Source organism: Xenia sp. Carnegie-2017, unplaced genomic scaffold (assembly GCF_021976095.1).
Source record: "Xenia sp. Carnegie-2017 unplaced genomic scaffold, XeniaSp_v1 HiC_scaffold_16, whole genome shotgun sequence".
NCBI lineage: Eukaryota > Metazoa > Cnidaria > Anthozoa > Malacalcyonacea > Xeniidae > Xenia > Xenia sp. Carnegie-2017.
In genome coordinates this window covers 12,405,907-12,433,669 of record NW_025813469.1, presented here as the reverse complement: position 1 = coordinate 12,433,669, position 27,763 = coordinate 12,405,907, and the positions used below count along the sequence as shown (strand labels likewise).

Here is a 27,763-nt window from a genome sequence, read left to right as displayed (position 1 = left end):
AAGGTATCGGTTTGCTCAGTTGGTGATTTAATCAGAAATTATATTAAAAATAAATGTCAGATCTATTTCAAATCGGAATGCAATGAAGCAAAATGTAATTACTACACAATTAGCCTTATTTGGTAATGGATACACATTATTTTTAAGCATTCAAAAAATCAAGTAAAGTATTCTTAAGTCATAAAAAACAAACTGCGACTGAAGAAATTTTTTGTATAAGTTGTCCAATTATAGTTTATGGCTGACGAAGCAATGCCGTTACCGTTTTTAGCACTTTCAAATATGAACTATCATAAATGACGTCATGTGTAGTGATGATCTCTCTTCTATGGTTGCCATGATGTCATGTCAAAATTCACAATTAACTTATTTAACTATATTTTCATCTACTTATAACAAAAAGAAACTTAAGTGGAAAACTTTCATTGAAATCATATTGCTTGATCGTTTTTGTTTTATCAAAATTAAATTATCATTCTTTAACGTTTACATAAACAAAGATGAAAGGAGAAATGTTGACCTTCAGTAGACTTCCCTGTGGAATGAATTCACACGAGCTAAAATTAAATGACGGCAATTTCTATTTTGCACCTTGAACAATGACGTAATAATTATTATATTTAACTCGCGACTGTGCCAAAATGTTAAGTGGTCCGATAGATTTAGGAAAAATAACTTGAATAGGAAATCCTATTAGTTTGTTTTTCTGTCAAAATATTTTTTAAATGTAAACTCTTTCGATGTACACAACTTTAAACAATTGTCGCAGATGACTACACGCACAATCATACGGGTGGTTTGGAACAGAATGTTTAAGCTCTAAATTTAAGTTTCTGTAAACACCGATTTCCAATCTCTTCTAGAATTTTCGTTTTTTTTAAAGTGAGATATTAATAAAGTAAGATGAAACAATAATAGGAGTTATCTACCAAGCATGTGTATCTTTTGCCATTTCAAATGTCAGGAGGCATTGAAAACTATTCCTAAAGAAATCAAGAAATTTAGAGTACAGTCTCAAAACACATTTCTCCCATTGAAGATAAATATTTTATTCATAAAATAAACACAATAAAACGCGTGCAGTGATTGGTCAACGAAAGTGTTTGCATTAGTCTGTGCAAACAAACCGATCTGAGCTAAACCAAACAAATTAATCACTCAATCGAAGAGAATTTGCAAATCGATCATGAATGCATTTAGGGGAATGTGAAAAAATTTGTTTGAAATTGTCTATTTCGCATTATTGTTATTTTCAAAAGAAATAAAAGGTGTTTTCGTGTTTGGACTGCATGGCTTATGCAAACTTCAGAGACGTTTGTAAGAACTCTCGAGCAGGTGCAACCCTCGATCTTCGTTCTCAGGCTTTCACTGATCAGCTCTCGAGGTCTGCTTAAGATTTCCTCAATAAGCCTGTACAAACAAGTTCAGTGGTACTTCCACTTGTCGCTTTTAAATAGTGTTTTACGGCCTGTTGGCCTGTTTTAAGTTTCTTTGACTGTTTTCGTTCGAGACTTTCAAGTGTGCTAAAAGATGGTTATATTTCTTTACATGAATGAAACTTAGTTATTACTGAGTTTATTTATTGATTGGCCATAGCTTTTTGAGTTGATCGAATTGAGAAAATATAATCCAAAGAATAGAACTATCAGGCGGGGGGTTATGCAATCTGCCCTGTATTTGTATTGTTAAATTGTTTCCTGCGTTTCCTCAAATCAATTATATCAATAATAAGAATTTCATTTCAAAAAATAAGCGGCTATATTGCCATCAGGAACAGTGTTGCCACTCACTATTTTACAAATTCCCAAGATTTTGAGCAAAAAGTCCCAAGATCCTTTAAAATATCCCAAGATCCCCACAGTCGTTTCTAGGGACCCCTTTGTCATGGGTACACGATTAGCCACACTAATGAACGCATAATGTAAGGAGTGGAATGAATTGATTTTTGTTTTAATTTTAATTTCATAAAATCGATAGTTTATGTATATAAGTGTTGAAATGATCAAAGATAGTTGTCAAACTTCCACTTTAAAATTATTTTTAATATTCACTCCCTCCTGATTTCTACTGTTCAATAGTAAAGACAACCAAGAAATGCAATACCAATTAATAATATTTTCGATGGAAAGAAATGCTTCAGCGTTTTATGGAATACACGTACATTAATTTAAAGAATATCCACGGTAAAAGAACTTATATTATGTTCAAATAAACATCAGATTCAGACGGCATCTTCAGTGGGAGGGTGTGAAGGTTGTCAAGCTTCTTTCTAAACACGTGTCACACTTATTTATAAATTCATAATACGAGATAATATTACATATAAAATATTTAAACAAAATATCCCAAGATTTTACAATATTTCGAAAAAAACTCCCAAGATCCCAAGCTTGAGCAGAAAATCCCAAGATCTTGGGAGAAATCCCAAGGCGTGGCAACACTGATCAGAAATCAGGAACTTGATCTTTAAAATGGCTGATTCAAGCCAATCAGAACTCTGCTTTTGTTAGTTGTCAATTTCGTATCCTCGGTAGTAGTCGGATACGAATGAAGACGAAAAATACCATGTTGAGCGTTTGTCGCTTTCTTCGGAAAATACCGCAAATTTTTTTTTCAATGCAATGTGGCGGAGAGTGGCGCCAAATTTACCGTAATTGTAAAATATATATTATATATACTAGAAGTTGCTATCGCAAGGGGGGATTGCTGCCCCGACCCCTTATCTGGAAAAATTGCAGGGTTCAGAACGTAGTGACATCCATTGGAGCCACCTCCGTGTACAGCATTCTAGGTGGTTTCATACATACGTTATGATTGGGTGATTAGAATGATAGACAAAGAAATTTTACATGCGTGTCTCTAACTTTTAGCTTTGCGTTGGCAAGGTTTATTTCGCCATGGGCAAAGTTTTCTTTCTATCTGAAGGCCTGTTTACACGTTCCGATTTGTCAGATCCTATTGTTTTGGTTCCGTCTTTTGATTGCTTGTTCAGACGGTCAGATAGTTGTGTTGATATTTAGATACGTTTAGATATTTATAATCTTGAGAGCAGCCATTTGTGTTGTCCATTTATCGATATATTTGCGTACTTTTCTTCTTGTTTCCATGTCTTTTTCAAACATATATAATTTGGCTAGTCATTATATTCTAGGCTATTTCTATCCTCTTTTTTTTAGATTGACGGATCCGACTGTCGGAGACTAACTTTATATGTGCTCACACGATCCGTTTTTAGGATCTGACAAAACCGGATCCGACAAATCGGATCGAGTGAAAGGGCCTTTCAAACGTGCCATACCTTATTTGGTATACATGCAAACAAAGGCACGCGTTCTGAAAGTCGACGGTTGATTTCCGGCGAAAAATAACTCCCGTGCTTTACATCTTATTTCATTTCACGCGTGAAAATAATTTTATAGATAAATTCATTACCATTTCGAACGAAAACAATTTTTTGATTCTTTTAAATGTCTTGATAGTTTTGATTCTTTTGAGTCTTTAAATTGCTTTTTGATTAAAAGCATGATACTTTGTTTACTCAAACGATCGATCGAACGCATGTTTTCAAACGTAGAAGCGGACTATATTATAAAACTGTAGTTTTGTTTCCATTATTTCCTTTATAACATTTTGATAGAACCTATTTTCCGATGATTCTGTGCGACTGCGATAAAATGATGAAAAGTTATCGCAAAGGGCAAACGTTTCATCGTATTCATAATTCATATTTCATGGTTGAACTCCCACCATGCGTTTAAATTATTTTTGACGTTTTGTTAAATCCACACCGATATTTCAAGTAATAATAAAAGCTCGAACAAAAATAAATACATGCTTACACTACATTTTTCTCACCGTGCGATCATAGAGTGCAAGATAAAATTTGTGAACCGAGCTGGCTAAATACGGCACGGTGAGTCCATTTCATGTGTTTTTCGCCAAACGAGATATATAATTGATGTCGGTAATCACTCGATTTTGGTATCTATTGTATAAAGTTGTTTAGGCCGCATATCTATTCGGATTCCAGACATTTAAAATCAAATAGAAACTGACAGGAGTTCCGAAAGGTTCTACCTTATTGTGATTGTTCTTCCCCCCTCATTCCGTAAAAATCCCCCCGGAAATGTTAACAGACAGACACAAATCGAGATTTTACCTCTATATAGGTCGAGTAGAGGAATGGGCCGAGACATGTCAAGATTAGTGTGCTGCCACGCTGATGCGTGGCAGCAATTACATTATTTAATCTTTGAAAAGTGTTTTGAGGCTACTTTCAATGTCTAGCTGCTTTTTTTGATGGGGGAAGAAAAGTAAAGAAGCATGTTTTTGCGTTTTGCCACAGTCCTGAATCTGAACAATTTGCTGCGGGTGAGTCATTTGTTGATGCAGTTCAGTGAACAGAACAACATAGCTGTCAAATTTGTAAAGTATCGCAACTGCGTCTTGTCTTAAGTTTTTAGTTTCTGGTAATTAACTTTAGTATTGCTACAGTGAGCGATGCCCTCAGAAACTCTTTGATATGCTTCCCAAGAATGAATATCTTGGAAATAAATTATGATGATAAAGTTTTTTAACTGAATTTCCAAAACTAGACCCCCCACAGTTGCCTCAACATTAAATGAAGTACCCTGGAGAGGAGAGGGTGGTAAGCTTAGCCTATGAGTAAATAATTATTTCTTTCTCTTTTGAATTTCATGTATATATAGATAGTGTCATCAGAATTGGATTATGAACAATGAATACAAACAGTACATCCTCTGTTATGTTCAGGTGAGGTAACTCTTATGTGATATGCATTTTTTATTTTTGTCTAAATTTAAGTTAGAGTCCATAATTTAAAATATTTTTTTGTAATTTCAACCAAAGGGAACAGACACAATGTATGAATCCTTGTCAAAATCAAATGCATAAAAAATTTGCATTGAAAATTCAGGAACTGAAAAAATATAGTCAACCCCTTAAATGTAATATTGGCTTATGACGGTTAATATACTCCCTGTTCCAAGTCTACTTGTCACTCACTATGCTTTCATTGAAAGTGAAGGGTTTATCTCTCCCTGTTTTAACATATGTCATTATTTTTCTTTCATGAAGAGTAATGGTTACACCTCACATTGTTTTAAAGTAAGTAGTCACTCATTAGGCTTCCTGGAGAGTAAAGCAGACACCTCTAACTTTTTCAAACACAACAATCACCCACTTCTTTGTCATGAAGAGTGAAAGATAGACCTATCTCTGTTCCTGGCCAAGTAGTCACCCATTGTATGAATTAGTTTCAAAAAAATGATGTGCTCTTGTTTTCAGAAAAATGTTTCTCTCAAGTCACAATTAGATTGATATTACATGAAGTTTCCGAGTCAGATTCAAACAAACACTTCATTAAGCTAAATATGATGCAGTAGTAAAATTGTGCCTGTATTGTACATTTGAACAAGTTAAACGGTTCATGTGTACAACTGGTCATTTTCTGAAGACTCCTGTTCTGAAATGCAGGCATGTTTGCCCCGATATGATGTGACTAATGTGTTTACTTCTCATTTCTCTGGATTAGCTTGTAAAAACTTCTGTATGTATAACTTCTGTTATTAATGCTTGAATCGGATAATAAAACATCCTATTGATATCATACTACAAAGAATGGCAATTTGTGGGCTAGTAAATAATGCATAATATTTACTTTGTTGCATATTGCTTAAAAAAATAATGTGCCATTTTTAATATTTTACTACAATGTGCTAATTGCACTTTGCAAACAGTAAATTGCTACACTGTACTCACTCACTGTGCTTTCATACAGAGTAAAGGGTAGAGCTCACCCTGTTTCCAACTATGTAGTCACTAACTATAGTTTCATGGACAGTGAAGGGTATACCTCTCCCCTGTTTCAAACTATGTAGTCACAAACTATACTTTCATATAAAGTGAAGGGTACACCTCTCCCTGTTTCAAACTATTTAGTCACAAAATATACTTTCATGGAGAGTGAAGGGTACACCTCTCCCTGTTCCAAACTATGTAGTCACTAACTATACTTTCATGGAAGGTGAAGGGTACACCTCTCTCTGTTCCAAACTATTTAGTCACTAAATATACTTTCATATAGAGTGAAGGGTATACCTCTCCTGTTTCAAACTATGTAGTCACAAACTATACTTTCATGGAGTGAAGGGTATACCTCTCCTTGTTCCAAACTATGTAGTCACTAACTATACTTTCATGGAAGGTGAAGGGTACACCTCTCTCTGTTCCAAACTATTTAGTCACTAAATATACTTTCATATAGAGTGAAGGGTATACCTCTCCTGTTTCAAACTATGTAGTCACTAACTATACTTTCATGAAGAGTGTGTTAAAAAGGAAATGACATCACAGTGTATAACTCTCAACTTAATTGTTAATCATGTGACCTATGTACTTGTTGTTCTGCCTTATAAAAGAGCACATGTTATGTTAAAATATATTGTCAATCGTTATGTTGTTAAACTCCTTTATGATTCTATCTGATGTTCGGTAAAACCTCTAAATCTAACAGGTTATGGGCCCAGAATGCTATGGTCTACATGTGAATCGAACAAGTCGACGATTTTATAAGATATTTCTATAAATATTTTGCGGTCGAATATAAAATGAATATGGCTGAATTGAATTCGTTCAAATTTGCGAAGTTAAATGGGTCGAATTATCGGACCTGGTCTTTTAACATGCGTTTGTATTTAGAAAGCCTTGATCTGTTTGAACATGCTGAGGGTACTGCTCAACTTGCGTCGGAAAGTGCCGAAGTTTGTCAGAGTTTTGCGCGTAATGCGAAGAAGGCATGGACTCACATCTGTCTGGCTATCGAACCAGAATATCAAATTCATGTACGCCATACCACAACTGCAAAAGAAGCATGGGACGCTCTAAAGAAGCAATTTGCTAGAGAATCTCTGTTACAGAAAGTGAGATTGAGACAACAATACTACGCTTGCCGTTATCGTTCAGGAGAAAGCATGTTGGAGCATATTAGTCACTTAAGAACATTGCATGACCAGCTAAAAGAAATGGGGGTAGAAGTAGAGGACAAAGAACTGGCAATGACACTCTTAGCGAGTTTGCCTGAAGAGTTCAAACCCTTGATTACAGCCCTGGATGCAATAGGTGATGACTCCTTATCTTACGACAAAGTGAAAAACATGTTGTTAAATGATGTTGATCGACGACAAGACGGAAAGGATCCTGAAGGAGCATTTGCTGCTGGAAGAAATATGAGAAAAGGAAAGCAACAATATGTATTTAAAGGGAAGTGTCACAACTGTCATGAAAGAGGGCATTTTGCTCGTCACTGTCCAAGAAAAAGGTCCTCGACGACAAGAACAAGAAAAGTAATGAAAGAAAGAAAGGTGAATCTGCTAGCTGTGTAGAGAAAGAGGATGATGATAATATGGTGGAAGACGAAGCATTGTATACCTCAAGTTCATGGAATAATAACTGCTGGATTATCGACTCAGGTGCCACACAGCACATGACCTATAATAAGAGCAATTTGATTGAATATGTTCAATTTTCAAATCCATCAATTGTTAATCTTGGAGATAATAGAAGTATTCTTGCATATGGTAAAGGGGTTTGTCGTATTATTGCTGATGCAAATGAAAGACCTCAGAAGATAAGTTTGCGAGATGTGTTGTATGTACCAGATCTTGGTAGGAATTTGCTTTCTGTAAGAGCCATGATAAAGCTTGGAGCATGTGTTACTTTCAGAGATGATCAATGTGAAATCTTTAGAGGTACAAAGTTGTTGGCAAGTGGTATAATGCTGGAAAAACTGTATGTATTGAAAATCATTGAAGGTAACTATGTGAATGTTGCAATAGATGATAAATTAATGTTATGGCATTATCGTTTTGGTCACCTTGGAATGAACAATGTTTCAAAACTGCTGAATGATAATATGGTTATTGGCATGGATACTACGCCTAAGGAAGGATCTCCATGTGAGGGATGCATTATGGGTAAGCATCATAAATCCAAGTATCCCAAAAAGGAAGCAAAGCGTGCAATTAAACCGTTTGAATTGGTGCACAGTGACGTTTGTGGACCAATGTCAACAAATTCACTTGGTGGTTCAAAGTATTTTGTTCTTTTTATTGATGATTTTTCAAGGTACACTTATGTTTATTTCATTAAGAACAAACATGAAGTATTGGAGAAGTTTAAAGTATTTAATGCAATGGTTTTGAACATCACTGGTTGTTCAGTTAAATTTTTACGGACAGACAATGGTGGGGAATATTGTTCCAAAGAATTTAAAGAATTTCTTAAACAGAAAGGAATTACACATCAACTTACTGTGCCGTATAATCCCGCACAGAATGGTGTATCGGAACGAATGAATCGCACACTTGTAGAATCAGCCAGATCAATGTTATCACACAGTAATATGCCGTTACAATTTTGGGCAGAAGCAGTGAATACAGCTGTCTATCTCAGAAATCGAAGTCCGACAGTATCACTTAATGGAGTTACACCGTTTGAATGCTTGTTCAATAAAAAAACAGATGTTTCTAATCTGAGAGTATTTGGATGCCTAGTTTACGCTCACATGCCTGCAAGTCAACGAAAGAAATTTTCAGAGAAATCAAAGAAGTGTATCTTCATCGGATATCCTGAAGGGACGAAAGGCTACAGATTATTTGATGTACTCAGTCAAACGTTTTTTCGAAGTAGGGATGCTGTCTTTCTTGAGAAAGATTTTACGACTTGGAAGGTAATGAAAACAAACAGTTCGGTAACTTTTACACTCCACTAGAAGAAAAGATTGATGAACCACATGAAATACCAATGGAAGAATTTGCTCAAGAAGAAAATAACGAAATTGAAAACCCAGTTGAAGCAGATAAGCACCTTCAACCAGTGGGAGCGACATATGAAGAAAATTTTCTTAGAGAAACTCAAAGCCTTCCCAGAAAAAGAATATCTAGACCTCCCAACAGATTTGATGAAGAGAATTACTTCTCACAAAGCTTGACTGCTGACATCAACGAACCATGTAACATCCAAGAAGCTTGGAATGGTGAAGACAGCAACAATTGGCGAACAGCAACTGATTCAGAGTATCAATCATTATTAGATAACCAGACATGGGAACTTGTTCCTCCTCCTGAAGGGAAGAATATAGTAGGATGTCGTTGGGTATTCAAGGTAAATGGGAGAATGGATCTGTGGAAGATACAAAGCAAGATTAGTGGCGCAAGGTTACTCTCAATCTGAAGGTACCGACTATGAAGAAGTTTTTTCACCAGTAGTTCGTTATGCATCAATTAGATTATTGCTGAGTGTGGCGAACATACACAACTGGGAAGTTCACTAAACTGACGTAAAGACTGCCTTTTTGCAAGGTAAGCTAGAAGTTGAAATTTACATGAAACAGCCGGAAGGTTATCTTGATCAAGAGAAGAAGAATTATGTATGTCGATTGAAGAAAAGCATATATGGTTTGAAACAGGCTGCACGATGTTGGAATTCTGAAATCGACAAGTTTCTATTGTGAAATGAATATCGAAAAAGTAATGCAGATTCGTGTGTCTATATAAAGTCCATTAAACGAAAGAATGGTAAAATCGACTTTGTCATATTGGCCTTGTATGTGGATGACATACAGTGGTTTTCTAATTGTACAGATATGATGACTGAAGAAAAGAGATCTCTCGCTAAGAGATTCAAAGTCAAACATGTTGGTGAAGTAGGTTACATTTTGGGAATGTCAATAAAGCGCAACCGTCAAGCTAAAACACTTAGTATCAGTCAGTCACAATATTTGCTTGGAGTACTAAAGAAGTTTGGAATGGATGAATCAAAACCAGTATCAACACCACTAGATACGTCAAAGAAGTTTGTATCATTATCTGATAATGAGAAGCCAGTAGATGTTCAGAAATATCAAATGGCAATAGGTTGCTTAACATATGCAACTGTTGCAACTCGTCCAGACTTAGCTGCCGCCGTCGCAACTTTATCTAAATATATGTCCAGACCAGGTAAAGATCATTGGCAACAGTGAAAAGAGTGTTTCGTTATATCAAAGGAACGATGGACTATGGTCTTTTGTTTACTGCAAATGGAAAAGATTCTGATTTGTATGGTTTTTCAGACGCCGATTGGGGTGGTGATGTGGAGACAAGACGTTCTACATCAGGGTATGTTTTTCAGATTCAAAACAGTACGATAAGCTGGTGCAGTAAACGACAGACATCTGTATCAAGATCTACAACTGAAGCCGAATATATTGCTTTGAGTTCAGCTTCACAAGAGTGTATCTGGCTAAGAAGATTACTGAATGATATTGAATTGTTGAAACCTGTTCCTACAACAATTTACGAAGATAATCAAGGAGCCATTCAATTGTGCAAGAATCCGAAATTTCATAATCGCACAAAGCACATTGACATATCCTATCACTTCATTAGAGGGCAAGTTAATAAGAACGCAATATGCGTAAAGTATTGTCCTACAGAATCAATGATTGCTGACATTATGACTAAACCATTAAGCAAGCCTACGTATGAACGTTTTAGAGATCTTCTTGGTGTAAAACAAATTTAACTTAATAAGTAATTTAGTTGATCGTTAAGTGGGAGTGTTAAAAGGAAATGACATCACAGTGTATAACTCTCAACTTAATTGTTAATCATTTGACCTATGTACTTGTTGTTCTGCCTTATAAAGAGAGCACATGTTATGTTAAAATATATTGTCAATCGTTGTGTTGTTAAACTCCTTTATGATTCTATCTGATGTTCGGTAAAACCTCTAAATCTAACGGAGTGAAGGGTACACCTCTCTCTGTTCCAAACTATTTAGTCACTAAATATATACTTTCATATAGAGTGAAGGGTACACCTCTCCTGTTCCAAACTATGTAGTCACAAACTATACTTTCATGGAGAGTGAAGGGTATACCTCTCCCTGTTTCAAACTTTGTAGTCATTAACTATACTTTCATGGAGAGTGAAGGGTATACCTCTCCTTGTTCCAAACTATGTAGTCACTAACTATACTTTCATGGAAGGTGAAGGGTACACCTCTCTGTTCCAAACTATTTAGTCACTAAATATACTTTCATATAGAGTGAAAGGTACACCTCTCCCTGTTCCAAACTATGTAGTCACAAACTATACTTTCATGGTGAGTGAAGGGTATACCTCTCCCTGTTTCAAACTATTTAGTCACAAACTATACTTTCATGGAGAGTGAAGGGTATACCTCTCCCTGTTTCAAGCTATGTAGTCACTAACTATACTTTCATGGAGAGTGAAGGGTATACCTCTCCTTGTTCCAAACTATGTAGTCACTAACTATACTTTCATGGAAGGTGACGGGTACACCTCTCTCTGTTCCAAACTATTTAGACACTAAATATACTTTCATATAGAGTGAAAGGTACACCTCTCCCTGTTCCAAACTATGTAGTCACAAACTATACTTTCATGGAGAGTGAAGGGTATACCTCTCCCTGTTTCAAGCTATGTAGTCACTAACTATACTTTCATGGAGAGTGAAGGGTATACCTCTCCTTGTTCCAAACTATGTAGTCACTAACTATACTTTCATGGAAGGTGAAGGGTACACCTCTCTCTGTTCCAAACTATTTAGTCACTAAATATACTTTCATATAGAGTGAAGGGTACACTTCTCCCTGTTTCAAACTATGTAGTCACAAACTATACTTTCATGGAGAGTGAAGGGTATACCTCTCCCTGTTTCAAACTATGTAGTCACTAACTATACTTTCATGAAGAGTGAAGGGTACACCTCTCTCTCTTTCAAACTAAGTAGTCACTGACTATACTTTCCTGGAAATGGAAGGGTACACCTCTTTCTGTTTCAAACTATGTAGTCACTAACTATACTTTCGTGGAGAGTGAAGGGTATACCTCTCCCTGTTTCAAACTATGTAGTCACAAACTATACTTTCATGGAGAGTGAAGGGTACACCTCTTCCAGTTTCAAACTATGTAGTCACTGACTATACTTTCATGGAAGGTGAAGGGTACACCTCTTCTTGTTTCAAAGCATCGAACTTGTAATACTGAACAACATTAGACAAATAAAATTTTTTTAGAAATTTATTATCAAAAAGTGAGGATATAACCTAAATGGTGATTATTGAATGGATGTGAATACAGTCACGTGACATGCATTTGAAGCCTGAGTGTGCTAGCAATAATAAAGCGATTATTATTAATAATTGGTTCGTGTGACCTTAGCGTGAAAAAATGAAGCGAGAATAATGCTTTCGTGGCATTTTTACGGTGAAATTTTTGGGAAGCATTTTGTTTAAAAAGAAAGCAGTGCTATTCCGACTTACAGCCCGTTCGTTCTATTTGTTTTCTATGAACATTTGCTCTAAACAATGAAGTTTTAGTACCTGATTATCTCGATGTTTATTTAAATGTTGATATTGATGACAATAGTTCCAATATCATTTGAACTGTGTTCATCGAAGCACTTAATTTTGTGGACTTTTCTTTGTTTTCCATGCTTGAGTACTACACATACTGCATATATTTATATTTCAACGAATTTGTCTGATTATCTTAAATTCTACGTTTAATCAACGTAATATCTAATATAGGATTTTGAACGTGTTCTCTAGTTGCAAAATGTGACGTTAAACAAATAATTTTCTACCTCTTGGAGTAAGTTTGACATTAGATTATTCAGAAATATATTCGGAAATGGCGTGCTGTCTAAATGCTTACGAAAGTGGATATGATAAATCGAGATTTAAGACTGCTGTTGATGAAAACTTTCATTGTTCGATTTGCCTGAACGTCGTTAAAGATGCCAGAATGTGTCAACATAACGAACACATCTTTTTTCGTTTTTCTGTTTAAGAACATCTACGAGTTAATGCACAAAGATGTCCTCAATGTCAACATAACTTGACGGTAGCTACACTTCGTCCAGCACGTATGATAAATAACATGGTTTCTAAGTTAAAGATCAGTTGCGACTACGTCGTTCGTGGTTGTCCTGAGTTTATAAAAGTTGAATATCTTGAACGACATGTTGAAAATTGTGGCTTTGCTCCAGTTTTGTGTTCTAATGAACGTTGTGGTAAGGAGATAAAAAACGAGACAAGATTAAACATGAAACTGAGTTATTATGTAAATAGTTTAGTGGAGACGAAACAACTTCCCCATGGCGACAGTTTCAATTTTGCACAAGCTGTATTTTCAGAAGCGAGACGATGAATTTTTGTGATGAAAACTCGGTGTGAGTGAAAAATAAGAAGTTATCATAAGATGAGTGAAAGAAGATTGCCAATCTCTAATTTTTAAATTATCTATCAGTGCTCAGCTTTTGGCGAAGTTGTTATGCGAGCGCTGGAGTCAATGCAGGTCAAAAGCCTATTTCAAAATTAGATCATGCACTTATGCTGAAGATTCAACATTGAATCACTTCAGGAGAACACTAGACTGCGTACAAAAATACTCAAAGTTCAATATCAGATCACTCCTGATTATACACGCGAATTATGTAATTGCTACTTCTGATTCAAAATCAAATCACTCTTAATGAAAACACTTGACTTAAGTATATACAAAAACTCAAATTTCAACATCAGATCACTCCCGATGAAGACATTCCACTTGACTACATCAGAAAGACTTGAGATTCGACATCCCAACGGGGCTGATCAAGAAACTATAGCGATGGAATCTATAAAGACAAAACTTTTAACAACACTGTATATTTTATGGACTGTTAATTAAATCTAAACCAGACGTCAATATCGCGTGCACCTCCAACGCAAATCACATTCGTCGCACGGAACGAAAATAAAGTTGTTTTCTCACAAACAGTCACGCAACGGAACACGATTTTTTAAATTGTTTTTTCAACTAGCTATCCTGCAAGTTTTGCGCCTGTGTTCTAAAAGCGCCCTCACATCACACTCAACGATTGCGAAACTAAAAACGGACTCCCGCTAATCAATGATAAACTATTTCTTTATTCATAGCAAGATTTTTGCTGAAATATTTCTTGTGGAGCAATCGTTGCAGTAGACATTGTCTTTAGATGGTTATGAGATGATTTTGAAGCCACACTCAGTGAGTGTATGAGTTTTAATAACACCGACGCTATTTATGTAAATTTTAGAGCATTATCATTATTTTCTTTCTTTTTGAAATCTGTTGCTTTCAAAGTGAGTAAACAGAAAAACATTTGGATGGCTACCCTACCGATTGCGTGGTTTCATAAGTAAGTTAAAAAATTCCATTTGAAGGTATCGGTTTGCTCAGTTGGTGATTTAATCAGAAATTATATTGAAAATAAATGTCAGATCTATTTCAAATCGGAATGCAATGAAGCAAAATGTAATTACTACACAATTAACCTTATTTGGTAATGGATACACATTATTTTTAAGCATTCAAAAAATCAAGTAAAGTATTCTGAAGTCATAAAAAATAAACGGGGACTGAAGAAATTTTTTCTATAAGTTGTCCAATTATAGTTTATGGCTGACGAAGCAATGCCGTTAACGTTTTTAGCACTTTCAAATATGAACTATCATAAATGACGTCATGTGTAGTGATGATCTGTCTTCTATGGTTGCCATGATGTCATGTCAAAATTCACAATTAACTTATTTAACTACATTTTCATCTACTTATAATAAAAAGAAACTTAAGTGGAAAACTTTCATTGAAATGATATTGTTTTATCGTTTTTGTTATATCAAAATTAAACTATCATTCTTTAACGTTTACATAAACAAAGATGAAAGGAGAAATGTTGACCTTCAGTAGACTTCCCTGTGGAATGGATTCACACGAGCTAAAATTAAATGACGGCAATTTCTATTTTACACCTTGAACAATGACTTAATAATTATTATACTTAACTCGCGACTGTGCCAAAATTTGAAGTGGTCCAATAGATTTAGGAAAAAAAACTTGAATAGGAAATCCTATTTGTTTGTTTTTCTGTCAAAATATTTTTTAAATGTAAACTCTTTCGATGTACACAACTTTAAACAATTGTCGCAGATGACTACACGCACAATCATACGGCGGTTTGGAACAGAATGTTTAAGATTTAAATTTACGTTTCTGTAAACACCGATTTCCAATCTCTTCTAGAATTTTCGTTTTTAAAGTGAGATATTAATAAAGTAAGATGAAACAATAATAGGGAGTTATCTACCAAGCATGTGTATCTTTTTGCCATTTCAAATGTCATGAGGCTTTGAAAACTATTCCTAAAGAAATCAAGAAATTTAGAGTACAGTCTCAAAAACACATTCCTCCCATTGAAGATAAATATTTTATTCATAAAATAAACACAATAAAACGCGTGCAGTGATTGGTTAACGACAGTGTTTGCATTAGTCTGTGCAAACAAACCGATCTGAGCTAAACCAAACAAATCAATCACTCAATCGAAGAGAATTTGCAAATCGATCATGAATGCATTTAGAGGAATGTTAAAACATTTGTTTAAAATTGTCTATTTCGCATTATTGTTATTTTTCAAAAGAAATAAAAGGTGTTTTTCGTGTTTGGACTACATGGTTTATGTCGGATACGAACGAAGACGAAAAATACCATGTTAAGCGTTTGTCGCTTTCTTCGGAAAATACTGCAAATTGTTTTTTCAATGCAATGTGGCGCCTAGTGGCGACAAATTTACCGTAATTGTAAAAAATATATATATTACACTATTTAATCTTTGAAAAGTGTTTTGAGGCTTCTTTCAATGTCTAGCTCCTTTTTTTTGATGGGTGAAGAAAAGTAAAGAAGCATGTTTTTGCGTTTTGCCACAGTCCTGAATCTGAACAACTTGCTGCGGGTGAGTCATTTGTTTATGCAGTTCAGTGAACAGAACAACATAGCTGTCAAATTTGTAAAGTATCGCAACTGCGTCAGTCTTAAGTTTTTACTTTCTGGAAATTAACTTTAGTATTGCTACAGTGAGCAATGCCCTCAGAAACTCTTTGATATGCTTGCCAATAATGAATATCTTTGAAATAAATCATGATGATAAAGTTTTTTAACTGAATTTCCAAAACTAGACCCCCCACAGTTGCCTCAACATTAAGGAAGTAACCTGGAGAGGAGAGGGTGGTAAGCAGCCTATGAATAAATAATTATTTCTTTCTCTTTTGATATTCATGTATATATAGATAGTTTCATCAGAATTGGATTATGAACAATGAATACAAACAGCATATCCTCTTTTTTGTTCAGGTGAGGTTACTCTTATGGGATATGCATTTTTTATTTTTGTCTAAATTTAAGTTAGATTCCATACTTTAAAATATTTTTTTGTAATTTCAACCAAAGGGAACAGACACAATGTATGAATCCTTGTCAAAATCAAATGCATAAAAAATTTGCATTGAAAATTCAGGAACTGAAAAAATATAGTCAACCCCTTAAATGTAATATTGGCTTATGACGGATAAAATACTCCCTGTTCCAAGTCTACTTGTCACTCACTATGCTTTCATTGAAAGTGAAGACTTTATCTCTCCTGTTTTAAGCTATCTCATTACTTTTCTTTCATGAAGAGTAAAGGTTACACCTCACATTGTTTTAAACTAAGTAGTCACTCACTATTCTTCCTGGAGAGTAAATTAGACACCTCTACCTTTTTAAACTCGGCAATCCCCTTTTTGTCATGAAGAGTGAAAGATAGACCTATCTCTGTTCCTGGCCAAGTAGTCACCCATTGTATGAATTAGTTTCAAAAAAATGAAGTTCTTGTTTTTCAGAAAAATGTTTCTCTCAAGTCACAATTAGATTGATATTACATGATGTGCTCTTGTTTTCAGAAAATGTTTCTCTCAAGTCACAATTAGATTGATATTACATGATGTGCTCTTGTTTTTCAGAAAAATGTTTCTCTCAAGTCACAATTAGATTGATATTACATGATGTGCTCTTGTTTTCAGAAAAATGTTTCTCTCAAGTCACAAATAGATTGATATTACATGAAGTTTCAGAGTCATTTTCAAACAAACACTTCATTAAGCCAAACATGATGCAGTAGTAAAATTGTGCCTATATTGTACATTTGAACAAGTTAAACAGTTCATGTGTACAACTGGTCAATTTCTGAAGACTCTTGTTCTGAAAAATAGGCATGTTTGCCCCGACATGATGTGACTAATGTGTTTACTTCTCATTTCTCTGGATTAGCTTGTAAAAACTTTTGTATGTATAACTTCTGTTATTAATGTTTGAATCGGATAACAAAACATCCTATTGATATCATACTACAAAGAATGGCAATTTGTGGTCTAGTAATTAATGCATAATATTTACTTTTTTGCATATTGCTTAAAAAATAATGTGCTATTTTTAATATTTTACTAAAATGTCCACTTTGCACTTTGCAAACAGTAAATTACCACACTGTAGTCACTCACTATGCTTTCATAGAGAGTGAAGGGTAGACTCTCCTTGTTCCAAACTATGTAGTCACTATACTTTCATGGAGAATAAAGGGTACACCTCTCCCTGTTTCAAATTATGTAGTTACTAAATATACTTTCATGGAGGGTGAAGGGTACTCCTCTCCCTGATTCAAACTATTTAGTAACTAATTATACTTTCAAATAGAGTGAAGGGTATACCTCTCCCTGTTTCAAACTATGTTGTCACTAACTATACCTTCATGGGGAGTGAAGGGTACACCTCTCCCTGTTTCAAACTATGTAGTCACTAAATATACTTTCCTGGAGAGTGAAGGGTACACCTCTCCCTATTTCAAACTAATTAGTCACTAACTATACTTTCATGAATAATGAAGGGTACACCTCTCCCTATTTCAAACTATGTAGTCACTAAATATACTTTCCTGGAGAGTGAAGGGTACACCTCTCCCTGTTTCAAACTAATTAGTCACTAACTATACTTTCCTGGAAAGTGAAGGGTACACCTCTCCCGGTTTCAAACTATGTAGTCACCATTTATACTTTCATATAGAGTGAAGGCTACACCTCTCCCTGTTTCAAACTAATTAGTCACTAACTATACTTTCCTGGAGAGTGAAGGGTACACTACTCCCTGTTTCAAACTATGTAGTCACTAACTATACTTTCATGTAGGGCGAATGGTACACCTCTCCCTGTTTCAAACTAAGTAGTCACCTACTTTACTTTCCTGGAAATGGAAGGGTACTACTCTCCCTGTTTCAATTTAGTCACTAAATATACTTTCATGGAGAGTGAAGAGTACATCTCTCCCTGTTTCAAACTATGTAGTCCCTAACTATACTTTCTTGGAGAATAAAGGGTACACCTCTCCCTGTTTCAAATTATGTAGTTACTAAATATACTTTCATGGAGGGTGAAGGGTACTCCTCTCCCTGATTCAAACTATTTAGTAACTAATTATACTTTCAAATAGAGTGAAGGGTATACCTCTCCTGTTTCAAACTATGTTGTCACTAACTATACCTTCATGGGGAGTGAAGGGTACACCTCTCCCTGTTTCAAACTATGTAGTCACTAACTATACTTTTATGAATAATGAAGGGTACACCTCTCCCTATTTCAAACTATGTAGTCACTAAATATACTTTCCTGGAGAGTGAAGGGTACACCTCACCCTGTTCCAAACTATGTAGTTACTAACTATACTTTCATGGAGAGTGATGGGTACACCTCTCCCTGTTTCAAACTATTTAGTCACTAAATATACTTTCATATAGAGTGAAGGGTACACCTCTCCTTGTTTTAAACTATGTAGTCATTATCTATACTTTCATGGAGAGTGAAGGGTACACCTCTTCTTGTTTCAAAGCATCGAACTTGTAATATTGAACAACATTAGATAAATAGAAATTTTTAAGAAATTTATCATCAAAAAGTGAGGAATGATCTAAATGGTGATTATTGAATGTGATGTGAATACAATCACGTGACATGAATTTGAATCTTGAGTGTGCTAGCAATAAAACGATTGTTATTAATGATTGGTCGTGTGACGTGAGCGTGAAAATATGAATGAGAATAATATTTTGATGCTTTCATGGCATTTTTACGGTGAAATTTCGGGAAGCATTTTGTTTAAAAGGAAAGTCGTGCTATTCCGACTCACAGCCCGTTCGTTCTATTTGTTTTCTATAAACATTTGCTCTGAACAATGAAGTTTTCGTACATGATTATCTCGATGTTTATTTAACTGTTGATATTGATGACAATAGCTCCAATATCATTTGAACTGTGTTCATCGATGCACTTAATTTTGTGGACTTTTCTTTGTTTGCCATGCTTGAGTACTACACATATACGCACTGCATATTTATATTTGAACGAATTTGTCTGATTGTTCTAACTTCTGCGATTAGTCAACGTAATATCTTATAGAAGATTTTGAACGCTTTCTCTAGTTGCAAAATGTGACGTTAAACAAATAATTTTCTACCTCTTGGGGTAAGTTAGACTTAGACATTAGATTATTCAGAAATATATTCGGAAATGGCGTGCTATCTAAATGATTATGAAACTGGATATGATGAATCGAGGTTTAAGACTGCTGTTGACGAAAACTTTAATTGTTCGATTTGCCTGAACGTCGTTAAAGATGCCAGAATGTGTCAACATAACGAACACATCTTTTTCGTTTTCTATTTAATAACCACTACGAGTTAATGCACAAAGATGTCCTCAATGTCAAGATAACTAGCTACACTTTATCCAGCACGTATTATAAATAACATGGTTTCTAAGTTTAAGATAAGTTGCGACTACGCCGTTCGTGGTTGTCCTGAATTTATAAACGTTGAAGATCTTGAAAGACATGTTGAAAATTGTGGCTTTGCTCCTGTGTTGTGTTCTAATGAACGTTTTGGCAAGGAGATAAACAAACGAGAGAACATTAAACATGAAACAGATTTATGTGAATGCAGAAAGATTTCTTCTCACGACTTTAGAGAGATTAGAAAAAATCTATCTTCAGTGACTAAAGAAATGTAAGCCATGATGTTTCAAATGTTGTAAAAGATTAATACAAATGAACGTATTCAAACACTGCCATTACCAATTGACTTAGTAATCGATTCAGTAAGAGAAAATATTTTGATAATATAACTAGCATTAACAACAGTTTAATGTTCTTGACAGTTCTGCTCCTCTGGGATTTAAAATTTAAGTTTAAAAGTTAAAAGCAAAGCAATTTAAAAGTACTATGATGCACTGATTTTTGTCTCAAATCTAATAAGGAAATGCTTTCTAAAATCAAAGCGACAATAACTTAGAGATAGCAACCAAAATAGGTAATCACATTTTCCAATAGTTGCTACGAACATTTTGCAACAAACAAACGTGTTACTAAATCAACTAGGTAGAGCAAATAGCTATTGCAGACAATATTGTCTATTGCAGACTATATTGTCTATTGCAGATTTCCTTTTAATGCATACAAATTATTTGTACGGTTCCGTTTTTCTGATGACACTCTGTATATTGGCTACATAGTGTATAAAACACTTTTTTCTCTAGTGTTTCTGAAGTACGCAATAATAGTTAAAAAAGGCCAATCTAACATTTCTAAAAATCATCTCAGGAAGAATGGTGTTATACAAAGCCATTATTACAACATTCTAGTGGCTTGTATTTCGACATGGAGCTCACTGATTGACTTATCGTTTCAGCCTGGAGGTGAAAATATCCTTGCTCCTTCACCAACATGTTATAACGTGAAATAATGGCTGCCATATTTATCTACAAGTTTATCAATCAAGTCCCCAGTTATTCGAGTTAAGCTTCAGAAGATTTTTATTTAATTTTCTCATTTGCTGTTGTTATTCATTCCTTTCAATTTCCGTGTTCATCAAACTTTAACTGGAAATTTCAAGATTCGCCTGAGCATACAATGAGCCATCAACACCTTGAAAATAATTGGTTCAAGTCTATCAGAACTCTGCTTGCGTTGTCAGTTTTGTAATCCTCGGTTATCGTCAGATACGAGCTAAGAAATAGTATACCACTTTAAGCGCTCGTCTCTTTTCCGGAAAGTAGACGAAGTACCACTGATGGTTTTACAAATGTGGCTCCGATTCTCAATTTCACCACCCACTGTAAAAAAGATGTTTTACATAATGTAATCTTTAAAAAGTGTTTATAGGCTTCTTTCAATGTCTTGGTGCATGTTTTGAAGAGGAATAAAAGCAAAACAGCACGTTTTTGCCGCAATCTTGACTTTGAACAACTTGCTTTGCAGTCAGTAGTGTTAGTCTTTTTTTGATGAGTATACGTAGAGTTTGACTTTAGTTTGCCAAGAATGAATGTCTTTGAGATAATTAAATGATGATAAAAGTTCTGTTAACTGAATTTCTAGGATAAGACCCCCCCACACAGTTCTGCCACAAATTTAAATAAATTAACTGGGGAGAAAGGTTGTAAAGCTTTGCCTATAAATACATCAACTTGTAACCATGACCTCTTGTTTATTTTAGGTACATGCAGATAGTGTCATCAGAATACAGCCTCCGTAAAGTTCAAGTAGGATTGCTCTTATGCAAAATATATTTTTCACTTTTAATCTAAACCTTACATATTGCCTTTATGATGCATGAGCCATTTTACAACACTGCCTTTACAGTTTCTACCTTTGTGAAAAAATGTCGTAACGCGAATTCTCATCCGATCAAATCTCTTAAAAATTTGATCTACAAGTTTTCTGCTTGGAAAAGGGGTCGTTGTAAGACAGGTGTTTGTTTCGTTACCAAGCAAATGCAAAAATATAAGTTGGTAACAAGACAAGCTCACAACAATCAAAATTAATACTAATGGACTTGTATCTGTTATTGTTAGTATGAGGATGGCATTTAAACTAATAACTAAGATCAAAACAACACTCATTCCGTATTCCATGTTTCTTGTTCTTCCCCATATGCAAAATATAATGACGGCAATTAGCAAAAGAACCTGAACAACAAAAAAAATAACTATTTACTCTGCTTTCATGCATTGTACCATCTCTGGAGAGGGGAAATCAAGAAATTGAGCTGTATAAGAAAATAAGGATATGACCTACTCCTACTAAGCCCACACCCCATAATTGCCTCCTGGTAATAATTATCCATTTGAAAGGTAGCAGACAATGCACCCAACCTCTATTTATCCCCTACCCTTTCTAGCTCAAAAAATCAGCCGGAAATTAGCTTTTATCGAAAATAGTAATGATTATTATCAAGATGTTTGTTGTAAATGTCTACTAATTTCAGGATATTTAAGGGTCTGAATGGAGATCTTCCAGTCAAAGAGTGAAATGGATTTTCAAACTCGGATATTGGCCTCTCAATGTCCAAATATGTTCAACCAATTAGTGCTTTTGTGGATATTTCAATAGCCAATCAATATGTGTCAACAGAATTGAATGTAGACAAAATAAGCACTATGGTCAATCATTTCTGCAATTGAGTTTTTGTAAATGAGCAAGCTCATGTTTCCATATGCCTAAATTGTACAATACTTAAACGGAAAACTCTTCCCGGCGGCTCGTGGTCACTTTTTTAGTTTTTATCACAAATGACGTCTTACCGGTCTAACTATAACTGTATAAACAACGGTTAACTGTCATCTATTTGTTTTATAAAATAAAATCAAAAAATTCCCAAATTAAACCGTCAAACAGTTTGTCTTCTTTTCTCCCAACACTTGGAACGTTGAAAAATCTTGATTTTGCAAATATCACGCTGACGTGATCTCTAGGATTGAAGAAATTCCATTGGCTAGCTTAATCACATTATAAAGTGTGATTGGCTAACAAAATAAACAAGCAATGACTGATCAATTTTGTTGAAATTTTGTTATCGAAGACGAAGTACAAATTAATGTTTGAAAATCGGGTTTTTTCTTTTCTTTTTTCTCAAATACGTAAACTGCCTCAACTAGGTCTTTGTAAATATCTTTATTTTCCCATTCAGGGAGGTATTGCGATAAATTTCAAATATGTTCGCCATTTGTTTTTATAAACATGAAATTTTCTGTGCCGTCAATTCCGTGCGTATGTCCTCTTTTAGATCGTAGATCTCGACCAATGAAATTGCTCAAATTCTTCCGGTTATTATATAATAAGTAATGACATTCAGTGGCGCTGGAACAAGGATTATATTTTGGGGGGAACACTCTGAAACGTCATTTCCATGTATTACGTATTGTTTTATATGCATGATTGAATATTTTAGTGATATATGGAAAGACTTAAGTTTAGTAAATATTGGGGAACAGTCGCCCAACGTCACCCACTTGCCGACGCCTCTGATGACATTTGAAATAGTTTCTGTATGTGTGGCAATACTAATTATAGTACGTATGAAATCCCAAGCTCTGGTTACTTTTACGACATATTGTTGCCAAATCTTAAAAAGAGCTATCTTTTTGATAATCTGTTTTATTTCATAAAGTTTAAATTGTGCTGGTTAGAACATGGCAATGTAAATAAAGATGGACCGTCTAAAACTTATCGCTGCTCTAAACGTCAACTCGCTGCTTGGGATGACGTCATTCTTTTTTGTCTTTACATTGGTTCAATCACCCCGATAATAACTTTGCTTTCTAAAACTTCATGGAAGCAGCATGGTAATTTTTCTCTTTTTAGATACGTGTTGAGGAAATTCCTGTGATTGAAAACGTCTTACGGCAAAATTGAAGAAAAATACTCATTTAATGACAGACAGCTTTTATTTTGTCAAAAAATTTGACGACAAACTGCAGAAAGTTGATTAAACATAGTGCTTGCTTTGTTTATATTTTGTTTGATCACGCATTCTGATTGGTCCGTTGCGTAATTATGTCAATAAAGTGCTGATTATTTTGACATCATTTAAAAAGGTCGCAAATATTTTTGCAATAATTTAACCACAAAAAAACTATCCCAGTTATTTCAATCTATTTTCCCAAATTCGAACCATAAAATTGCTATCTTGCTGTGAGTGCCCACGACATTAAACTACTAATTTTTGAAGCAATCGCAAAGAGGATAAATAACTCTTCACTCAAGCAAAGCATAAGCTTTGTTACAAAAAAATATAAATTTTCACGATTGAGAGTTGGGTACAAAAACATGAGGTCAGCTTAATTATATCTTAGCTTGTGTACATCCTGCATTAGATGGTATGTGCAGTCTTGTCTAAAAGTAAGATATCCTAATTGTTTAAGCGCAAACCATTGAGATAAATATATGTGCTATCCTTTGGTATATATGCCTCTACTTACATGAGCCAGCAGACACTAATGTTTTAGTTAAAGTCTCTCATTTACAGTGGCGCCTGTAGTATTTCATTTTGCAGGGGCAAAACACTCCCCAATTGTCACTTAGATATATTACGCTCTGATTTCTATGACGGGCATTTTTGAAACACGTATATTAAGACCTTAGTATGGGAAATATTGGGAGCAGTTCCCCTCCCACTTTCCCCTTTTCCGGCGCCTTTAATCATTTTAGCTTACTGTGTTAACAAACTGTCTTTGGACCGTGCTTGCAAATATTTGTTGAATTGATGCCTTAAAGTTTTGGCAGGAAGTGGCAGAGCAATTACATATTCCGTTCATTCTTTAGCTATCTTCATGAAATTAAAATTTTTCTAAGGGTCATTTGGAATGCTTTTACAGACAGCAATATTCTAAAAATATATGATGAATCTATAAATAAATGTAACAAATATTAACATTCTGTTTATAGGTTTAGACCAACTTACCACACCAAATCTCCATATTTCATAGTAATGCGCTCTTATGTCAAACGTCATGCTTTAGATTTGAACTTGTTACAACACTAAAAAGAGAAAAGCACCCGTTTCAAAACTCAAAGTGTATTCATTTGCACTAACATTGTATGTTTTGTGGAAAATAATTTTTACCTGCTTACAAAGTGTATTTTTTGTACCTTAGAAAAGTCTAAATGAAGGAGTTTATTGTTAGAATTGGTCTCTAAGATATTTTTTAAATTTCCTCCATGTATGATTTGACGCATAGATGAACCAGCGTCAGAAAAATTGAATTATAGCAGTAATTTCAAATTCATAATACGTTTATAATTTTGGTCATTTAAATTGTAAATGTATTGAAGAACAAACTATTGGAATTTGTTCTGTGTAATCGAAGCCTCCCTCTGTTATGAAATGCTACATATTAGTTATTAGTAACATCGCTGACTTTATGCTGTATTAAAATGACCAAATTTTTTTCGCATAAATTGTCTGGAATTCGTATCTTCAAGTAGGAAGCATAAATCATCTTTCATGTTTTTTAATTAAATAAAAAGAACGTTATTTTTCGTGCATCAAATCTTTGTGTTTAGTCGGTAAATTTTTCAAACTCCATTGAGAATTGAATCCAAAAACTATTATTTCAAACTTTCTCAACTGTCTCTTTCACCCTTACTTTAACCAATAGCTGCATTGAAATAGAGTAGAACTGTGTTTATTTTCTACCGAACTTCTCTCAGGATGCAGTTTTGCTTGGCTTAGGAGACTTAAAAATTTAAGGTATTAGTGATTCGCCATTATGAAATTAATTCCATGCAAAAATCTTAAGAAATTACACCAAAACAATTTTGAATAAGAACAATGTTCAAAACAAAGTTGAAGTATATATATAAAAAGTTTACTTAATTACTCATAGAGATATCTTAAAAACTGTCGTAAACTATCGAATTATGTCTCTAGCGTTTGCGAAAACGAATTCCAGTCACTTTTGAAGAATTTTTTGTTAAACATGCATATCATAGTTTTCATATTAGTTGTCGCTTTATATGAACAAGGTATTCGTATACTTGTAAGCATTGCTACATTGTTCCTGCGAGGAACAAGAAGCTACCAAGTATACTTTTTATCGCCATCAAGGAAAAGACGAAATACTTGCACAAGTATTAAATTAAACTAGGTGTCATAGTTTTCTACCTTTACTTATTATTTTAACAAACTTATCGTACAATAATTTACGTTTACTAGCAGTTTTATCCATACCTTGATATATTTTTTAACCTTCAAACGAATATTCCAAATCCTTCGCTGAAAACATCGAGTTGTGAGTCTTGAATGAAGCGTTAAAAATATGATCGAAATGTTCATTGTTCAAAATCTCTATAATGCATTAGTAATAAAGTTTCGATACATCAACCAATCATAATCAATCATCAAATGAGCTTTTAAGAAAACAATGTACGCTGCTATGTTAAGCCAGTTTTTAGGTAGTAGCTTTTGCAATAAAACGAACGATACGTTTTCGTGAGACAGAATAATACACAATTATTGGATGAGATTGAGCATGGTATCAAGAATTATTCAGACCGATGTCTTTGTTATCTGCTAAAGTGAAGCTGAGCCGGATATAACATTGAACGAAGTCTGAATAATTCTTGACATCTTGCGAAACACGAATTCAATAATTGTTTTATTATTCACTGAAGTATTATCAAAACATATCAATATAAAACATTTTTCAAACTTTCGCTAATTTGTTTTTGTCAGACGGTTTATTCAAGTTTTTTCTCGTTTAAATATGTTGTAAATGTGTTCAAAGCCAGCTTCGCCGCTTTTTTAGTGTTTTCCGCAGCAAGGTACTGGGACCTAACCCCCCATCCCCCCAACGTTTCGTCGCCCAATTTTTTCACCTCTAGTATTATTTATAATATCTATTGATTTCCCGTCCACGTAATTAGTATACAGGTCAGTGGTATAACTCTTAGCTATGCTTTGAATAAAATCAAGGATTATATTTAAATAATTCATTTTTATAAGTAAAGTAAACTGATTTCAGGGCCCCTTATTCTACTCCTATTACATTATTTCACTGTTATTTTGCTCTATCTTTATTGATGTTTAGTATTCTACAACTGCAATATCGTATTATCTGTACGTATAAAATATAAATAAAACAAGAAAATTACATCCAGACAATCCTGTTCCAAGGGTGATTAGATTACTCACTTTTTACGGGATTTTAATGAATATATACTCATATATGCGAGAGGAATATGTTGCTTACACTATGAAACAGTTTAGAGTTTGATTTTTAATAAACAATCATGTATAATATTTTGGGTGCAGTCCAATTTCAATGCTGATGCTCGTATGAAAAATTCTATTAGGACGAGATTTGATACGGCCGCCTTTTGCATGATCTAAGGCGTGAACGTCTTCTTCTCAACTTAAAATGAATTCAAGTTTAAAAGAATGTGCAAAAATAGTGGTTCTCATTTTAATAGTTTAAATCTAAATTTGAAATTAAGCAAGAAGTTTAAAATTTTTAAAGTTATATGAATAGAACTTTATAAAAATCCTTGTTTCGAAAGATGCGCTTAGGCCCTTGGGCCAACAAAGTAGGTCCATCAGGATGCCCTTTGACTACAGTATATCTAATAGGATATTCCTGCATCAGCTCCTTTTCATCCCGGAGTCAAGATCATAAATGATAGCACGACGTGGCCAACTCGAAATAAGAAGTTTGCCTTGACCAAAATGAAATGCTATATCATAAATCTCTTGCATTGATAGTGTTACCGTCTTAATCAACGAGCCTTCCATCGTGTAAACGTAGATAGAACTACATCCAGCTAGAAAGATTTCATTTTGTTTGAAATAGCCAATGCTTCCACATAATCTTGTGCAAAAACGCTTGCGAAATACTCCGTTCTTGTCATGAATAAACACTTCACCTGTCCAAGGGTAATCATTACGCCTGACTAGAGATTCGAGCAACACAACATTATTGTTAAAGATCTTCAAACAATGATCAGGAGTGTCTATTGAGGGA

General features: G+C 34.4%; 2 long non-coding RNA genes across 2 annotated transcripts; one reads left to right on the top strand and one right to left on the bottom strand.

Moving 5' to 3' along the window:
- Nucleotides 1-13,507: 13,507 nt before the first annotated feature.
- On the bottom strand, nt 13,508-26,069 carry LOC124436460. Its single transcript, XR_006945357.1, has 3 exons — nt 25,975-26,069; nt 24,706-24,782; nt 13,508-13,707 (listed from the first exon to the last, which is right to left on the bottom strand). It is a non-coding gene; the product is annotated as an uncharacterized LOC124436460 (long non-coding RNA).
- LOC124436463 lies at nt 15,786-21,545 on the top strand. The gene is made up of 2 exons (XR_006945360.1): nt 15,786-15,843; nt 21,470-21,545. It is a non-coding gene; the product is annotated as an uncharacterized LOC124436463 (long non-coding RNA).
- Nucleotides 26,070-27,763: the final 1,694 nt, after the last annotated feature.